Here is an 18169-nt window from a genome sequence, read left to right on the forward strand (position 1 = left end):
AAGAAAGCAAAAAAGGCAAAAATGTGCAAACATCCACGTACACTCAATACTTCAATCGTAACATACTGCACAAGCCCACTCCTCTCCCACCGATGCTACCCGCCATTTTATCCCTCCTACTCTACTCTACTCTACCCCCACCCCCTGCTGACGCCCACTCTCCCGCAAAGAAGTCAACAAATGGTTGCCACCTTCGGGCGAACCCCTGTACAGATCCCATAAAGGCGAACTTAATTTTTTCCATACCCAGGAAACTCGACATGTCTGCAAGCCACAACTCAGTCTTTGGGGGCTTTGAGTCCCTCCATGCCAATTGTATTCGTCGCCGGGCTATCAGGGAAGCAAAGGCCAAAACATTGGCCTCTTTCTCCCCCTGGACTCCCAGGTCTTCCGAAACCCAAAAATTGCCACCCCTGGACCCATCGCCATCCTTGTTTTTAGCACCCGGGACATGACGCCCGCAAATCCCTCCCAGTACCCCCTAAGCTTAGGGCATGCCCAAAACATGTGAACGTGGTTCGCTGGTCCTCCTGCACACCTAGCGTCTGCGCACCTAGCGCATTTGTCCTCTATCCTAAAGAATTTGCTCATCCAAGCCACCGTCATGTGGGCCCGGTGAACGACCTTAAATTGAATCAGGCCGAGCCTGGCACATGTTGCGGTCGAATTTACCCTACTCAGGGCCTCTGCCCACAGCCCGTCCTCCATTTCCCCGCCTAGCTCCTCCCATTTAAGTTTCAGTTCCTCCGTCTGGGACCCTTCCTCCCTCATGAGCACCTTATAAATATCAGAGACTCTACCCTCCCCTTCTTCCCCCCTAGAGACTATTCTGTCTTGGATCCCCATTGGCTGGAGGCGTGGGAAAGATGGGACCTGTCTATGGACAAAGTCCCGCAACTGTAGGTACCTAAAGTCATTTCCCCTTACCAGACCAAATTTCTCCTCCAAGCTCCTCAAACTCGCAAAGCTCCCTTCCAGGAACATATCGCCCACCCTTTCCACCCCCGCCCGCCGCCATGCTCGAAACCCCCCATCCATACTCCCGGGGGCAAACCGATGGTTGTCGCAGATTCAGTTTAACGCTTATCAACCTCAAATAATGCAGGTAGAGAAGGAATTTATAAAAGTATTACCTGGATAGGTAGTTGACTCTTTTCGGAACACAACAGTTCTACTTCAACTGGCAAGATTGCAGGCAATATTTATGAGGTTGAACGTGAGGTGAGGAGGGGTAAATCATCTGGCAGTTCCAGTTCATGAAAGTAACTTTGGATGGGAGGAAATGAGAACTTCAGTCTTGAAGTGCAAGGGAGATGCGGGTTAGAACCTAGGAGGAAACAAAAAGGACAGAGCTGAGGTCTGAGGATAATGCAACCTAGGGCTTGGTGCTTGTTATAACCTGCACAAGACCTAAGGGATGGTCTATTTAGCCTCCCCATGAACCTCTAAGAATACAAGTTTACTCATTGAGGGGCAGGGGCCCATCAGCAGAGTAACTGGACTATATCATAAAAGTCGACCCAGATAGGAACCAAGCATGAGTAGTATTGGCTGGGACCTGGAGTGTACTATATTATATATATAATTATTCATTTACGGGATGTGGGAATTGCTGGTTTGGCTAGCATTTATTGCCCATCCCTAGTTGCCCTTCAGAAGGGGGTGGTGAGTTGCCTTCTTGAACTGCTGCAGTCCTTGAGGTGTAGGTACACCCACTGTGCTGTTAGGGAGTGAGTTCCGGGATTTTCCCCCAACAATAGTGAAGGAACGGCAATATCTTTCCAAGTCAGAGTGGTGAATGACTTGGACGGGAGTCTCCAGGTGGTGGGGTTCACAGGTATCTGCAGCTCTTGTCCTTCTAGATAGTGGTCATGGGTTTGGAAGGTGCCGTCGATGGAACCTTGGTAAGTTACTGCAGTGCATCTTTTAGATGGTACATATGGCTGCCACTGTTCATCAGTGATGGAGGGTTTGGTTATTTGTGGAAGGAGGAGCAATCAAGTGGGCTGCTTTATCCTGGATGGTGTTGAGCATCTTGAGTGTTGTTGGAGCTGCACTCATTTAGGCAAGTAAAGAGTATCCCATTGCAATCTGGACTTGTGCCTTGTAGATAGTGGACAGACTTTGGGGAGTGGAGGGGGTGGGGGAGGGGAGGGCGGTCAGGAGGTGTGCTACTCAATGTAGGATTTCTAGCCTTCGACCTGTCCTGGTAGCCACAGTATTGATATGGCTAGTCCAGTTCAGTTCGTGATCAATGGTAACCCCCAGGATGTTGATTGTGGGGGATTCAGCGATCGTAATGCCATTGAATGTCAAGGGACGATAGTTCGATCCTCTTTTGTAGGAGATGGTCATTGCCTAACACTTGAGTGGCCCAAATGTAACTTACGACTTGTCAGCCCAAGTCTGGATTTTATTGGGTCTTACTGCATTTGGAAATGGACTGCTTCATTATCTGAGGAGTCGTGAATGGTGCTGAACATTGTGCAGTCATCCGCAAAAATCCCCTCTTCTGACATTATGATGGAAGGGAGATCATTGATGAAACAGCTGAAGAAGGTTGGGTTGAGGACACTACTCTGAGGAACGCCTGCAGGGATATCCTGGAGCTAAGATGATTGACCTCCAACCATCAGAACCATCTTTCTTTGTGCCAGGTATGACTCCAACCAGTGGAGAGTTTTACCCTGATTCCCATTGACTCCAGTTTAGCCAGGGTTTTTTAATGCCATACTCTGTCAAATGCTGCCTTGATGTCAAGGGCAGTCACTCTCACCTCACCTCTGGCATTTAACTCTTTTGTCAATGTTTGAACCAAGGCTGTAATGAGGTCAGGAGCTCATTACAGCCTTTGTAATAAAATAAGTTTCTTTACGCCTCTTGTTTTGGAGTCCTCTGTGGCCACTAAAGTGCTGACAGATACAAATGGACCGAGCCCAACAAAGCTAGAGTGAGTAGTGGGTGCTCCTCTGTGAGAAACTGGAGAGTGGAGGTGGTGAAACAGGCATTTATAAGTGTGATAATATTGTATATAGTTAAAAAGGTGCAATTTACATCATTATGTAATGCATTACATGGGTTAGCTGGTTTAGCTCACTGGGCTAAATCGCTGGCTTTTAAAGCAGACCAAGCAGGCCAGCAGCACGGTTCGATTCCCGTACCAGCCTCCCCGGATAGGCGCCGGAATGTGGCGACTAGGGGCTTTTCACAGTAACTTCATTGAAGCCTACTCGTGACAATAAGCGATTTTCATTTCATTTCATTTCATTCATTTCATTTCATTTCATTTCATTATTTGTGAACATTATGTTCCTGAGATGTAGTTCCACTTATCTGAATTCTTAGTCACCCTTTGGGCTTAAGGTTACAACCATATACTAAATTTAAATTTGGTTTGATTGTAGTTTCACAAGTTGGAAGTTACAGTACACTTGGTGAATTATCAGTCTCACTTTCAAATGTTCCTGCCACGCCCCAATAACCTCTGACGCTACTCACCATCCTGACTTGGAAAGATATTGCTGTTCCTTCATCTTCGCTGGGTTAAAATCCTCAATCTCTCTCCCTAACAGCCTTGTGGGTGTTCCAACACCATATTGGCAAGGCCGAGCTGCCCAACTCCTAATGGAAAACGTGAAACATTTGCCAAAACGGTTTTGCAATTTGTGTCGCATGAGGAAGAGTATTGTAGTCAGTGACCAATTGTGATGATTTTATATTAAAATTAAACATTTATTAAAATGATCTCACAGCTAATTCACACTTTTGATGCCAACAGTCTTTGACATTTTCTAATCTAGAAAATTCCGGTAGCTTTACCACACAATGCCCTGCTGCCCATGGGTTCTCTGAAGGTGACAGAAAATTGCTCCTCACAGGTCTAGCTTGGGCCACAATCTCTTCTTTCAGATCTTAACAGCCACCAGAAACACATAGTCTTCATTGTTTTCCTAAATCTGTTTTCCCCTTTGATTTACCCTCTGTTGTCTTCTACAATCTTTTCGAATTTTCATTTTCCCAGAATTGATCAGCCCTATATTTTTACTTTATGGCTACTATATTTTTAAAAGTAAACTTACATTATCTTGCCGTATCTATTTACAATCTTCCAATTGTATATTGTTCCCTTTTGAAAGGTCTTTCTTTGCCTTACATAAATTGTTATTTCAGTGCAGTACGGTAGCATAAGTGGATAGCACTGTGGCTTCACAGCGCCAGGGTCCCAGATTCGATTCCCCGCTGGGTCACTGTCTGTGCGGAATCTGCACATTCTCCCTGTGCCTGCATGGGTTTCGTCCGGGTGCTCTGGTTTCCTCCCATAGTCCAAAGACATGGAGGTTAGGTGGATTGGCCATGATAAATTGCCCTTAGTGACCAAAAAGGTTAGGAGTTATTGGGGTCCGGGGATAGGATGGAAGTGAGGGCTTAAGTGGCTGGATGCAGATTCGATGGGCCGAATGGCCTCCTTCTGCACTGTATGTTCTAGTTCCTCTCACACCCTTTTATCAACATTTCAAACCACTAGCCTTCACACCCATAATATTTATGCATGACATTGGCAGTCTTTCTTTTTTTTCAAAAGTATAAAAACATAATTAATCCAGGGAATGTTCTCCCCAACTCATGAGTTTATAGTTTGTACAAAATCTTTTCCTCTTTTTCACCCCCTCCCCTCGGCGACGAACAATTCCTCAAACATGGTCGTGAACAGTCTCCACCGTGTCTCAAAGCCCTCCGCTGATTCCCCCAATTCAAACTTAATCTTCTCCAACTGGAGGAAGTCGTACAGGCCCCCTAGCCAGGCCGCCACCCCCAGCGTCGTTTGTCGATCGCCAATCCAGCAAAATCCTTTGCTGGGCAATCAGAGGCAAAGGCCACCACATTGGCCTTCCTCCCCTCCAGCAACATGCCCTCCAGGTGGAGACAGGGGGCTTATAGATGGTACTGTGGAAATTCCCTGATGTTTTCGGGCCCGGCATTGGGAAAATCAAGGGAGCCATGGCGAAAATACAAGGGGATCTGCAGGCCCAGCACTGTTTTTTCCTTGCTCGACTGGTCCCTTATGCTATTGTAGGTAAGATCGAAGCAGAACTGCATCGATTGGAGAACCTCGCTATAATTCGGCCTGCTCATTTCATCAAATGATCGGCGCCAGTGGTTCCGGTGATGAATCCAGGTTGGACTGTCCGCCTTTGCGATGATTAGAAAATAATCTTCAATACGGCTTTATGTTTAGACTGATACGCACTACCTCGAATTAGAGGTCTCTACGCCACGCTGGCAAGTGGTTCTGTATTCACCGCGTTAGATATGAGCAATGCTTAGTTACACCTTATACTACACAAGGCTCTGAGTAAATATGTTACTATTAATACTCATAAAGGATTATACAAGTACACCCGACTTCCATTCGGCGCCTCCTTGGCATGTGCCCTGTGTCGACGTGTCATAGAAGGGATATTAACTGGTCACCGCGAGTTGCCGTCTATCTCCATGAAGTGTTGATCATGGGGGCCACGGAAGCTGAGCACCTGCAAAACCTTGAATCCGTACGACAGAGATTTTCGGAATATGCCGTGTGCCTGAATAAGGCGAAGAGCATTTTCAATGCTCAAGAGGTGATGTATTTGGACTACCGGGTTGACCGGGATGGTCTGCACCCAGTAGTCGACAAAGTACAGGCGATCAAGATGGCCCCTGCACTATGTGATGCTACAGAGCTTTGCACCTTCTTGGGCTGACCAATTGTTACGGTCATTTTATTCCGAATTCAGCGACAATCCTGACGTCCCTTCGCTTTCTCATGCAGAAATGCCGGTCCTGGGTTTGGGGCGATTAAAATGAGCTTCTTTCTGTTTGGTGAAGCGGTTTGGTGAAGTTTGAAAGAGAGAAGGCAAAATCAGATGTAATGGTGTTACAGTTAAATAAAGGTAATTACGAGGGCATGAGAGAGGAACTGGTGAAAATCAACTGGAAGCAGACCCTAGCAGGGAAGACAGTAGAGCAAAAATGGCAGGAGTTTGTATGCATAATTGAGGACACTGTACAGAGGTTCATCCCCAAGAAAAGAAAGATTATCCAGGGAGGGATTAGACAGCCATGGCTGACAAAGGAGGTCAGGAAATGTATCAAAGAAAAAGAGAGATCCTATAAAGTGGCCAAAAGCACCGGGAAATCAGAAGATTGGGAAGGCTACAAAAACAAACAGAGGTTAACAAAGAGACAAATAAGGAAGGAGAGGATCAAATATGAAGGCAGGCTAGCCAGTAATATAAGAAATGATAGTAAAAGTTTCTTTCAATACATAAGAAACAAACGTCAGGCCAAAGTAGACATTGGGCCAATTCAAACTGATTCTGGAAGGCTAGTGATGGGAGATGAGGAAATGGCTGGAGAACTTAATAAGTACTTTGCGTCTGTCTTCACAGTGGAAGACGTTAGTAATATCCCAAAAATTATAAAGGGTCAGGGGGCTGAGTTGAGTATGGTTGCCATTACAAAAGAGATGGTGCTAAAAAAGCTAAAAGGTCTTAAAATTGACAAATCTCCTGTCCCCGATGGGCTACATCCTAGAGTTCTGAGGGAGGTGGCTGAAGAAATAGCGGAAGCGTTGGTTGAGATCTTTCAAAAATCACTGGAGTCAGGGAAAGTCCCGGACGATTGGAAGATCGCTGTTGTAACCCCCTTGTTCAAGAAAGGATCAAGACAAAAGATGGAAAATTATAGGCCAATTAGCCTAACCTCGGTTGTTGGTAAAATTCTAGAATCGATCGTTAAGGATGAGATTTCTAATTTCTTGGAAGAGCAGGGTCGGATTAGAACAAGTCAACATGGATTTAGTAAGGGGAGGTCGTGCCTGACGAACCTGTTAGAATTCTTTGAGGAGGTGACAAGTAGGTTAGACCAGGGAAACCCAGTGGATGTGGTCTATCTGGATTTCCAAAAGGCCTTTGATAAGGTGCCACACAGGAGGCTGCTGAGTAAGGTGAGGGCCCATGGTGTTCGAGGTGAGCTACTGGCATGGGTTGAGGATTGGCTATCTGACAGAAGGCAGAGAGTTGGGATAAAAGGTTCTTTTTCGGAATGGCAGCCGGTGACCAGCGGTGTCCCACAGGGTTCAGTGTTGGGGCCGCAGCTGTTCACCATATATATTAATGATCTGGATGAAGGGACTGGGGGCATTCTAGCGAAGTTTGCTGATGATACGAAGTTAGGTGGTCAGGCAGGTAGTGCTGAGGAAGTGGGGAGGCTGCAGAAGGATCTAGACAGTTTGGGAGAGTGGTGCAGGAAATGGCTGATGCATTTCAACGTGAGAAAATGTGAGGTCTTGCACTTTGGAAAAAAGAATCCAAGCATAGACTACTTTCTAAACGGTGAGAAAATTCATAATGCCAAAGTACAAAGGGATCTGGGAGTGCTAGTCGAGGATTCCCTAAAGGTAAACATGCAGGTTGAATCCGTGATTAAGAAAGCGAATGCTATGTTGTCATTTATCTCAAGAGGGTTGGAATATAAAAGCAGCGATGTGCTACTGAGCCTTTATAAGGCTCTGGTTAGGCCCCATTTGGAGTACTGTGTCCAGTTTTGGGCCCCACATCTCAGGAAGGACATACTGGCACTGGAGCGTGTCCAGCGGAGATTCACACGGATGATCCCTGGAATGGCGGGTCTAGCATATGAGGAACGGCTGGCGTTCCTGGGATTGTATTCATTGGAGTTCAGAAGGTTAAGGGGAGATCTAATAGAAACTTACAAGATAATACATGGCTTAGAAAGGATGGACGCAAAGAAACTGTTTCCGTTAGGCGAGGAGTCGAGGACCCGTGGGCACAGCCTTAGAATTAGAGGGGGTAAATTCAAAACAGAAATGCGGAGACATTTCTTCAGCCAGAGAGTGGTGGGCCTGTGGAATTCATTGCCGCAGAGTGCAGTGGAGGCCGGGACGCTAAATGGCTTCAAGGCAGAGATAGATAAATTCTTGATGTCGCGAGGAATTAAGGGCTATGGGGAGAATGCTGGGAGGTGGAGTTGAAATGCCCATCAGCCATGATTGAATGGCGGAGTGGACTCGATGGGCCGAATGGCCTTACTTCCACTCCTATGTCTTATGGTCTTATGGTCTTATATTGCTTTCTTCAAGAGTACTGACTTAATTTGACGCAACCAAGCCCCTATATCTGACGTGTGACACATCACCATACGGCATCGACGTCGTCCTCTCCCATTGGATGGGTGACAGCCACAAACATCTGAAGGCTTAGCCTCTAGGACATTGATGACCGCAGAGTGTAACTATGCGCACTTATAGAAAGAGGGCTTGGCTGCCGTGTTCGGAGTCAAACGTCTTCGTCAGTATATTTATGGCAGCCATCTTTTCATAATTACTGTTCAGTGCCACTGTTGCATCATCATGGACCCAGAGGTGGGCTCTGCTTTTGGCTACGTACCAGTATTCTTTCAAACACCACCCATTAATGCTAATAGCGATTGTGGACGCTTTGAGTCATCTTCCCCTGCCTGGGGTTTCGCTGTATCTGACCACAGCTGACTAAGCTGTTGCGGTCCTAAATTTCATGGATACTCTGCTCGTGATGGCTGCCTGCATCCACGAGTGGCCATGCTGGCCAAGGTGCGACATTTGGTTTTGTGTGATGGACCACGACCACAGCATCCAGTGGAGTTAAAGGCTTTTTCAACCAAAATGCCGGAGCTGGCCGTCAAGGACGGTATCCTCCTGTAGGGCACAACTCTCTTGAAATCCCTGCAAAAGGGCAAGCTTTGGTTCTGAATGACCTTCACGTAGTACATTCGGTTGTCTCCAAGGTGAAAATACCGGCCAGGACTTACGTCTGGTGGACGGGGATCGACGCGAAGCTTGAGGTGGTAGCCCAGCTCTGCCCTGTTTGTTAAGACCACCAAAAGCTTCTGGCAGCAGCGCCTCTGCATCCATGGGAGTGTCCTGGACATCCCTGAGCACGCGTTCACGCGGGTTTTGCTGGCCCATTTTTAGGATCCATGTTTCTCATCTTGATGGGAGCGCCCCACACAGATGGTGAAGTGAGGCCTGAAGAAACAACCACAGGTTCGACGGATACCAGGCTGGGACGTTTTCTGTTCTCATTTAGAACTACACCTTATGCTGTGACTAGGGTGGCCCTGGCCGAAATGTTGATTGGTTGTCAACTCCGGACTCAGTTGAATTTGTTGCTCCGCAACATTGGCGCAAAAAGTATACCGCACACAAGACTTACACGGGCCTTGCTCGATGAAGTGTCGTCTTCTAGAACGCTTCGCACCGGGTAAGGCAGTCCACACCCATAACTTCAGTGAAGGCCCTCACTGGCTTGCAGGGGTCGTCATTCGTCAAACCGGTCCCTTATCATACCAGGTCTGTGTTCGAGGTCAGGGCATGAAGGGTCACCTAGATCACCTTCATACCTGGTGGTCCGTCACTCGGGAGGCTCCTTGGGGGAACTCCTCCTTGGTCCTGTCCGCCACTAGGGAGGCTATTCTGGGGAACTCCACCTCATTCCTGCCGGATGCTCTGGTTCTGCAGTCTGTGCATTCGGCTCCATAATTTTCTTGTGATACTGAAATGGCTGATGTCTGGTCGCCTGATTCTGATATGGAGACACAAACCTCTAGGGTCTCAGATTCGGACCGCCTCATTCAGCCGCCTTCGGGGGAGTCCTCGCCCAGACACTCCAGCCATAAGCATCGTACTCCGGCTCGGTATAAGCCGGCTGATCCTGTGCCACTGCCAGGCAACGATGTGCCGAAGCCAAAGCATCTGCGTCATCCGCCACCCACCTGGACTCCGCTGGTTTCTTCTGTTCCTTCCTCATCATCAGTGTTTTTAACTTCTTTGTCTACTCCTCATCTTCATCATCCTCATTGTTCCCTTTGGGGGTCTTTGGACTTTGAGGCAGAGGTGTAATGAACTGTACAGGACACAGGGAGTAGATTTGATTGTTTTCCCTGTGTGGCTTGAGGCGTATAAGCTCCTCCGCTAACTGTGAGACTGATAACCATGTTGTAAAAAGGTTGGCCAGATAGGAACCGACCGACACAGAGAGAGGACCCGGTGAGGTTTAACCGGGCCCTTGTAAATAGGACGTTCTTATTAAAAATCGTCTTTTGTTTACTCATCTGACTCCCCTCACTTTAATAAAGGAATGTTTAAGATTTTTTTTCATGTTCATTGTGTTATAAATTTGCTGGTTAGCAGGATATAATGAAATGAGTGAGAAAACAGCACATGTCCATTGAATGGAATTTAAAAATAACTTCCTGAATTGTTGACTGAAGTTGTTTTAAGACCTATAACTTTGTCAGTTTATTATATTATACATTGATAGAACCTGGCACACCTGAAATGAATGCTTCTAATCGATTTTGGTCAGATCTTTGCTGATATATAATTTAGTAAATTCGTGCATTTAAGTTGTTTAGTTGAGTCAGTGAGAAGGAACAACATTTTTCTTCCTAGCATATGTGAACAGCTGCAAATATGTGATCACTCAAGTGGTTCTCAAACCTTTTTAGTTGAAGACACTTTTCAAATGATTACCAATCATATCATCCATCACCTAAATGATAGATTTATACAATTCTCAAAATACGCAAGTGCTACATTTGCAGCATCCTCATATGCTTTGAAGAAAACATGTATTTACTTACTGATATCAGTTATATGGATGTGTCTACTTCTCATCATAGAGTCTGGCAGGGGCATAGATTGGGCAGGAGATGACAGGAACTGAGGGAAGCTGGACTCAAGACAGAGCAGGAGCATAGGCAGACCAGGAGCACATCCCCAGCTGCTGCTCATCTGCTTGCTTTAGACTGCATTGCCTAGTCATTTGGACTGCTCTTGTGTCCTGGACCTCCTCGGAGGACCCCATAGATCTTAGTGGGCTCCGGATTACACATTGAGAACTACTGGAAAATATATATAGAGTGTGAAAACTAAATGCAGTCTTGAGTGAAACAGGTTCAAAGTGTGGAGTACAATCAGCCAGGGCATGCAATTATAATTCACTGCCAGTCATGCATTTTGTCTTTATTTAACACACTTCTTTGATTTGATATTATTTATAGTTAAATGGCAAAGCCTATGTGAATATGGAAAGGATGGCCTGCCTAAGGAAGCTTGCAGAGTTCTGTGACTTTGGAACATCACAGTATGAGACGTTGCAAGACAGACTGGTTTGAGGGATCTGCAACGTGGTAATGCAGGGGAATCTAGTAGCCAAATCACGATTGGACCAGAATATGGCAATTAAAATTGTTCTATCCCGCAGGTGCGCGGAACAAGGCAGACAGGAGTTGCAAGGCATGGAGGTTCTCAGTCTAGGGCGTACAACAACCCGTTGAGCGACACATTTGGAGTCCTATGATTCCTGCCTCTGACCCTGGACGTGGCATCAGGTGATGGCCCCAGTTAACTGGGTCGAGATTAGCTGAAAAGTCAACGTCTCGACTGGCAGCAGGTTTTCCAAATATGACCGGATGGGCGGTATGCCATACTAGCAAAGATCGCCGAGGTTTTCCAAAAGGGACTGGGAACCATTCGGGGGCCAAGGTGAAGATCAGTGTGATTCCATCTGCACAGCCGCGTTATTTCCATGCACGCCTAGTTCCATATGCACTGGGGTCAAAGGTGGATGTTGAGCTCGACCGTCTGGAGAGTTTGGGCATTATCCGCCCCATACAATTTGCGGAATTGGCAGCACCGGTTGTGCCCATGCTAAAACATGATGCCACCGCACGTCTTTACGAGGATTCTAAAATGATGATAAACTGGGTTACCCGTTTTATCCGTTACACAGTACCGTGAATAGAGCAAAGCTCATCAGAGGTCATTCATGAAGCTCAACATGAGCCAAGTTACCTTCAGTTGGTCTTGGACCTGAGATCCAGGAAGCATGTAATGGTAAATACACACCGGGGCTTGTTTCAATATGACATTTCCCTTTGGGGTATCATCAACCTGCGCAATATTCCAGCGCGTAACGGAAAACATCGATGTTTACCGCACATATACCGTGACGACGTACTGATAATGGGGATGTCGAACCAGGAACATCTGAGGAACATCAATGAGGTGCTACACCATTTCCTAGCTTCCAGGGTTAGACACCATAGGGAGAAATGCTTCTTCCATGCCTGGGAGGTTATGTACCTCGATTACCTTGTGGACCGAAACGGCCTTCATCCAGTTGAAGACAAGTGTGGGCGATTCAGCAGGCCCCCATTCCAACTGGCCCATGTAACTCCATTCATTCATCGGACTTATAAACTACCATGGAAAATTGATCCCGAACCTCGCGAGCCTGTTGTCCCCCTTACACCAGTTGCTGAAGGAGGGGCAGGCATTTGCATGGGGTCCACCGCAACTGACGTCGTTTGCTGTGGTAAAGAGACAACTCTCATCTTCATGACTGCTGATCCATTTCAACCCCACCAAGCCACTGATAGTCACCTGTGATGCATCACCTTATGACATCAGAGTGGTTTTGGCTCACCGAATGGACGACGGCACGGAACGAGCCACTGCGTTCACTTCATGGACTCTCACCGCGGCTGAGTGAAATTACTCCCAGATTGAAAGGGAGGGCTTGGCTGTGGTGTTTGTAGTGAAAACGTTCATCTGTACGTCCACGGGCATGTTTTTATGATATTAACAGATCACATCCGTAAAAAAAGAGATGAGGTCCTACAATCAGAATTTAGGGAGTTAGGAGATAAGTTAAAAAGTAGGACCTCAAAGGTAGTAATCTCAGGATTGCTACCAGTGCCACATGACAGTCAGAGTAGAAATTCAAGAATAGTCAGAATGAATACGTGGCTTGAGAGATGGTGCAGGAGGGAGGGGTTCAGATTTTTGGGACATTGGAACAGGTTCTGGGGGCGGTGGGACCATTACAAACCGGATGGTCTACACCTGGGCCGGACTGGAACCAATGTCCTAGGGGGTGCTTTTGCTAACACTGTTGAGGAGGTTTTAAACTAATGTGGCTGGGGGATGGGAACCAGATTAGGAAGTTAGAGGTCAGTAAAGAAGCAGCAACTAAAGCCAGTAAGGTACGAGACAATAAACTCAATGTCACTAAGGGGAAGAGTAGACAGGGAAGAGATGATGAACGCAAAGGTGGTCTGAGGTGCATTTGTTTTAAAGCGAGAAGTGTAGCAGGTAAGGCAGATGAACTTAGGGCTTGGATCAGTACCTGGGAATATGATGTTATTGGTATTACTGAGACTTGGTTGAGGGAAGGGCAGCACTGGCAACTGAATACCCCAGGGTATAGATGCTTCAGGAGGGATAGCGAGGGAGGTAGAAGGGGTGGAGGAGTTGCATTACTCGTCAGAGATGTATCACAGCTGTGATTAAGGAGGGCACGATGGAGGATTCGAGCACTGAGGCAATATGGGTGGAGCTGAGAAATAGGAAGGGTGCAGTAACATTGTTGGGACTTTACTACAGGCCTCCCAAAAGCGAGCATGAAGTAGAGGTACAAATATGCAGACCGATTATAGAAAAATGTAGGAGCAATAGGGTGGTTGTGATGGGAGATTTTAACTTCCCCAACATTGAATGGGATTCGTGTAGTGTTGGAGGCATAGATGGAGCAGAGTTTGTAAGGAGCATCCAGGAGAGTTTTTTAGAGCAGTATGTAAATAGTCCAACTCAGGAAGGGGCCATACTGGACCTGGTATTGGGGAATGATCCCGGCCAGGTGGTTGATGTTTCAGTCGGTGATTACTTTGGGAATAGCGATCACAATTCCGTAAGTTTTAGAATACTCATGGACAAGGACAAGAGGGGTCCGAAAGGAAGAGTACTAAATTGGGGAAATGCAGAGTATAACAAAATTCGGCAGGAGCTAGGGAATGTGGATTGGAAGCACCTGTTTAAGGGTAAATCCACATTTGAAATGTGGAAGTCTTTTAAGGAAAGGTTGATTAGAGTGCAGGACAGACATGTTCCTGTGAAAATGAAAGATAGAAATGGCAAGATTAGGGAACCATGGATGACGGGTGAAATTGTGAGACTAGCTAAGATGAAAAAGGAAGCATACATAGGATCGAGGCAACTCAAAACTGATGAAGCTTTGGAGGAATATCGGGAAAGTAGGACGAATCTCAAACGCGCAATAAAGAGGGCTAAAAGGGGTCATGAAATATCTTTGGCTAACAGCGTTAAGGAAAATCCCAAAGCATTTTATTCGTATGTAAGGAGCAAGAGGGTAACTAGAGAAAGGATTGGCCAACTTAAAGACAAAAGAGGGAATTTATGCGTGGACTCAAAGGAAATGGGTGAGATTCTTAATGAGTACTTTGCATCGGTATTCACAAAGGAGAGGGACAAGATGGATTTTGAGGCTAGGGATGAATGTTTAAATACTCTCGGTCAAGTTGTCATACGGAAGGGGGAAGTTTTGGGTATTCTGAAAGAGATTAAGGTGGACAAGTCCCCAGGACCGGATGGGATCTATCCCAGGTTGCTGTGGGAAGCGAGGGTCGAAATAGCTGGGGCCTTAACAGATATCTTTGCAGCATCCTTGAGCACGGGTGAGGTCCCGGAGGACTGGAGAATTGCTAATGTTGTCCCTTTGTTTAAGAAGGGTAGCAGGGATAGTCCAGGGAATTATAGACCTGTGAGCTTGACGTCAGTGGTAGGCAAACTGTTGGAGAAGATACTGAGGGATAGGATCTATTCACATCTGGAAGAAAATAGACTTATCAGTGATAGGCAGCATGGTTTTGTGCAGGGAAGGTCATGTCTTACAAACCTAATAGAATTCTTTGAGGAAGTGACAAAGTAAATTGATGAGGGAAGGGCTGTAGATGTCGTATACATGGACTTTAGTAAGGCGTTTGATAAGGTTTCCCATGGCAGGTTGATGGAAAAAGTGAAGTCGTATGGGGTTCAGGGTGTACTAGCTAGATGGATAAAGAACTGGCTGGGCAACAGGAGACAGAGAGTAGTGGTGGAAGGGAGTGTCTCAAAATGGAGAAGGGTGACTAGTGGTGTTCCACAGGGATCCGTGCTTGGACCACTGATGTTTGTGATCTACATAAATGACCTGGAGGAAGGTATAGGTGGTCTGATTAGCATGTTTGCAGATGGTACTAAGATTGGTGGAGTTGCAGATAGCGAGGAGGACTGTCAGAGAAATAAACAAAATATAGATAGATTGGAGAGTTGGGCAGAGAAATGGCAGATGGAGTTCAATCCAGGCAAATGCGAGGTGATGCATTTTGGAAGATCAAATTCAAGAGCGGACTATATGGTCAATGGAAGGGTCTTGGGGAAAATTGATGTACAGAGAGATCTGGGAGTTCAGGTCCATTGTACCCTGAAGGTGGCAACGCAGGTTGATAGAGTGGTCAAGAAGGCATACAGCATGCTTGCCTTCATCGGACGGGGTATTGAGTACAAGAGTTGGCAGGTCATGTTACAGTTGTAGGACTTTGGTTCGGCCACATTTGGAATACTGCGTGCAGTTCTGGTCGCCACATTACCAGAAGGATGTAGATGCCTTGGAGAGGGTGCAGAGGAGGTTCACCAGGATGTTGCCTGGTATGGAGGTGCTAGCTATGAAGAAAGGTTGAGTAGATTAGGATTGTTTTCGTTGGAAAGACGGAGGTTGAGGGGGGACCTGATTGAGGTCTACAAAATTATGAGAGGTATGGACAGGGTGGATAGCAACAAGCTTTTCCCAAGAATGGGAGTGTCAGTTACAAGGGGTCACGATTTCAAGGTGAAAGGGGGAAAGTTTAAGGGAGATGTGCGTGGAAAGTTTTTTACGCAGAGGGTGGTGGGTGCCTGGAACGCTTTACCAGCGGAGGTGGTAGAGGCGGGCACGATAACATCATTTAAGAAGCATCTAGACAGGTATATGAATGGACGGGAAGTAGACCTTGGAAAATAGGAGGCAGGTTTAGATAAAGGATCTGGATCGGCGCAGGCTGGGAGGGCCGAAGGGCCTGTTCCTGTGCTGTAATTTTCTTTGTTCTTTGTTCTTTGTTCAAACCCTTGCTGGGATTATTCAAAGTGGACAGGACGATCCCTCCTGGATCTAATGTTGGGATTTCTGTAGGTGGCTTGTGAGTATTTGTTGGAACAGACCACCGACTCCTGCTTGCGTCGGCGAGGTCATCGTGGCTCTACATTTTATCGACACTTTACTCATCACTGCGTCTGCAGCTGGGCCCAGACAAACCCCCATCTACCTGTGTCCAGAACGTAATCTTGTACGGAGACCAACATTGCACCTTATAGCGGAACAATGGCCGAGGAACTCCGTATGGAGGACGGTATGCTCCTATTGGTCTCTGCAAAGGGGTGTGGCCCAATTTTGTGGGATCTCCATGATGGTCAATCCGGGGTATCTAAAATGAAAATGCTAGCCTGTAGTTACATGTGGTGGCCTGGCATCAATACCGATATCGAAACGATCGGCCAATAATGCAGTTTGTGCCAGGAACACCTGAAGCTTCTGCTGGCAGCACTCCTCTACGCTTGGGAATAGTCAGTGCGCCCTTGGTCTCAGCTACACCAGTTTTGCCAGCCATTTCCAGGGTTTGATGTTCCTGATCCTGGTTGACGCCCACACGGAATTGATGGACGTTCACCGAATGTTCTCAATGACCTCCAAAGCCACAATTCAGCTACTCCATCAGTTCTTTAATACGCATGGCATACTAGAGGTCCTTGTCTCTGACAGCAGCACGGCATTCACCAGCATAGAATTTGGGTCTTTCTTGCGGACTGTGGTGAATGTATAATGCGTATAATTCACACTGTGTATCACTGTGTCCCTGTGGGCTCCATCTGTGAGCCGTTGCGCTGCTCTGCCCACAGGGGGAGATGAGGACCTTGTACAGGGCTCCACCCTCGGCTCCGCCCATGGCTCCTCCAACTACCAGAAATATAAAGTGCTGCAGTCTTGTGAGCCTGCCCTCAGTTCTTCTGGTCGCAGGCAGGCTCAGTTGTAAGTCGATTAAAGCCACAGTTTACTTCCACTCGTGTCTTGAGTGAATTGATGGTCGCATCACGGACCAATGGGATTCACCACATCCGCACCGTACCACACGACATCGAACAGTCTGGCTGAGCGGGCAGCCCAGACGTTCAAGCGGGGGCTGTGGAAGCAGATGACAGGTTCCCTGGAGATGTGTCTGGCCTGTTTCCTCTTCTGCTACGGGACTACACTGCACGCCACCATTGGGGTGGCGCCATCAGAGCTACTAATGGGGCAGTGCCACTGCACACGCCTGAGCCTTATTTTGCCAGACATTGGCGGGAAGATCCGCAGCAAACAGGGTGCGATCAGTATTGGACTCTGGCAGGAATGCGCCCCTACGGCGTTTTTTGTCCAGCGATGAGGTCCATGTCCAAAATTTCACCGGCGGAATAATGTGGATCCCGGCATTGTGCTTAAGCAGAAGGGACTGGCGTATATGGTATGGATGCAGGGTTTGGAGTGGAAAAGGCACGTAGATCACCTTTGCAGCCACACCCTGGCATTGGCCGACCTTCGTCCGGATGAGCTGGCACCCTTGTTGCCGTCTCCACCGCCGTTGGCACCAGTGTCGCCACCACAGGTCCAAGACCCACAGGAACCTGAGATTCTGGATGCAGAAGTCTCCGAGTCCGACTCCGATATGGAGACTCAAATGCTTGTGGCTGCCGTGAAATAAGGCATGGATGCTGATCCGCCAGAGGCGGTACTGCTTAGGCACTCACTCACAAATGACAATCTTCCTTGCGCTACACGCCACCGGAATCCGCACAGACAACGCCTGAGCTAGGGCGAAGAGGACCTGAGGTCCTGTCCGACAGCCCATTACAACATACGCTGTTCCGGACTTGCCGGGGGTGGGGTGGGGGCAAGAGAGCAGTGTTATAACCTTCACAAGAGTCACGGGTTGTGGACTGTGAGATTCCCAGTGACCTCGGACGAATATAAGCATCCCCGATGGGGGGGGGGGGGGGGGGGGGGGGGGGGGGTGCTTCCCCTTAATAAGGAGAGCCCAGTGGATATAAAAACCCGGATCTTGGTCAGGGCAGGAGATCCTTTGGGGAGTGGAGTTGTAGATAGTAGTATTGTGTAAGTAAACCTTTTTGTTTCCTTCACTTCCTTGTGGTCACTCTGTGGAT

At 47.3% G+C, this 18169-nt stretch overlaps 1 protein-coding gene across 2 annotated transcripts in view; it reads left to right on the forward strand.

The window, feature by feature from the left end:
- The window catches only part of LOC119954549 (leucine-rich repeat-containing protein 37A-like), a 296342-nt gene that overhangs the window by 64743 nt on the left and 213430 nt on the right, over positions 1 to 18169 (forward strand). The window lies entirely within an intron of this gene.

This window comes from Scyliorhinus canicula, chromosome 19 (genome assembly GCF_902713615.1).
Source record: "Scyliorhinus canicula chromosome 19, sScyCan1.1, whole genome shotgun sequence".
Lineage (NCBI taxonomy): Eukaryota > Metazoa > Chordata > Chondrichthyes > Carcharhiniformes > Scyliorhinidae > Scyliorhinus > Scyliorhinus canicula.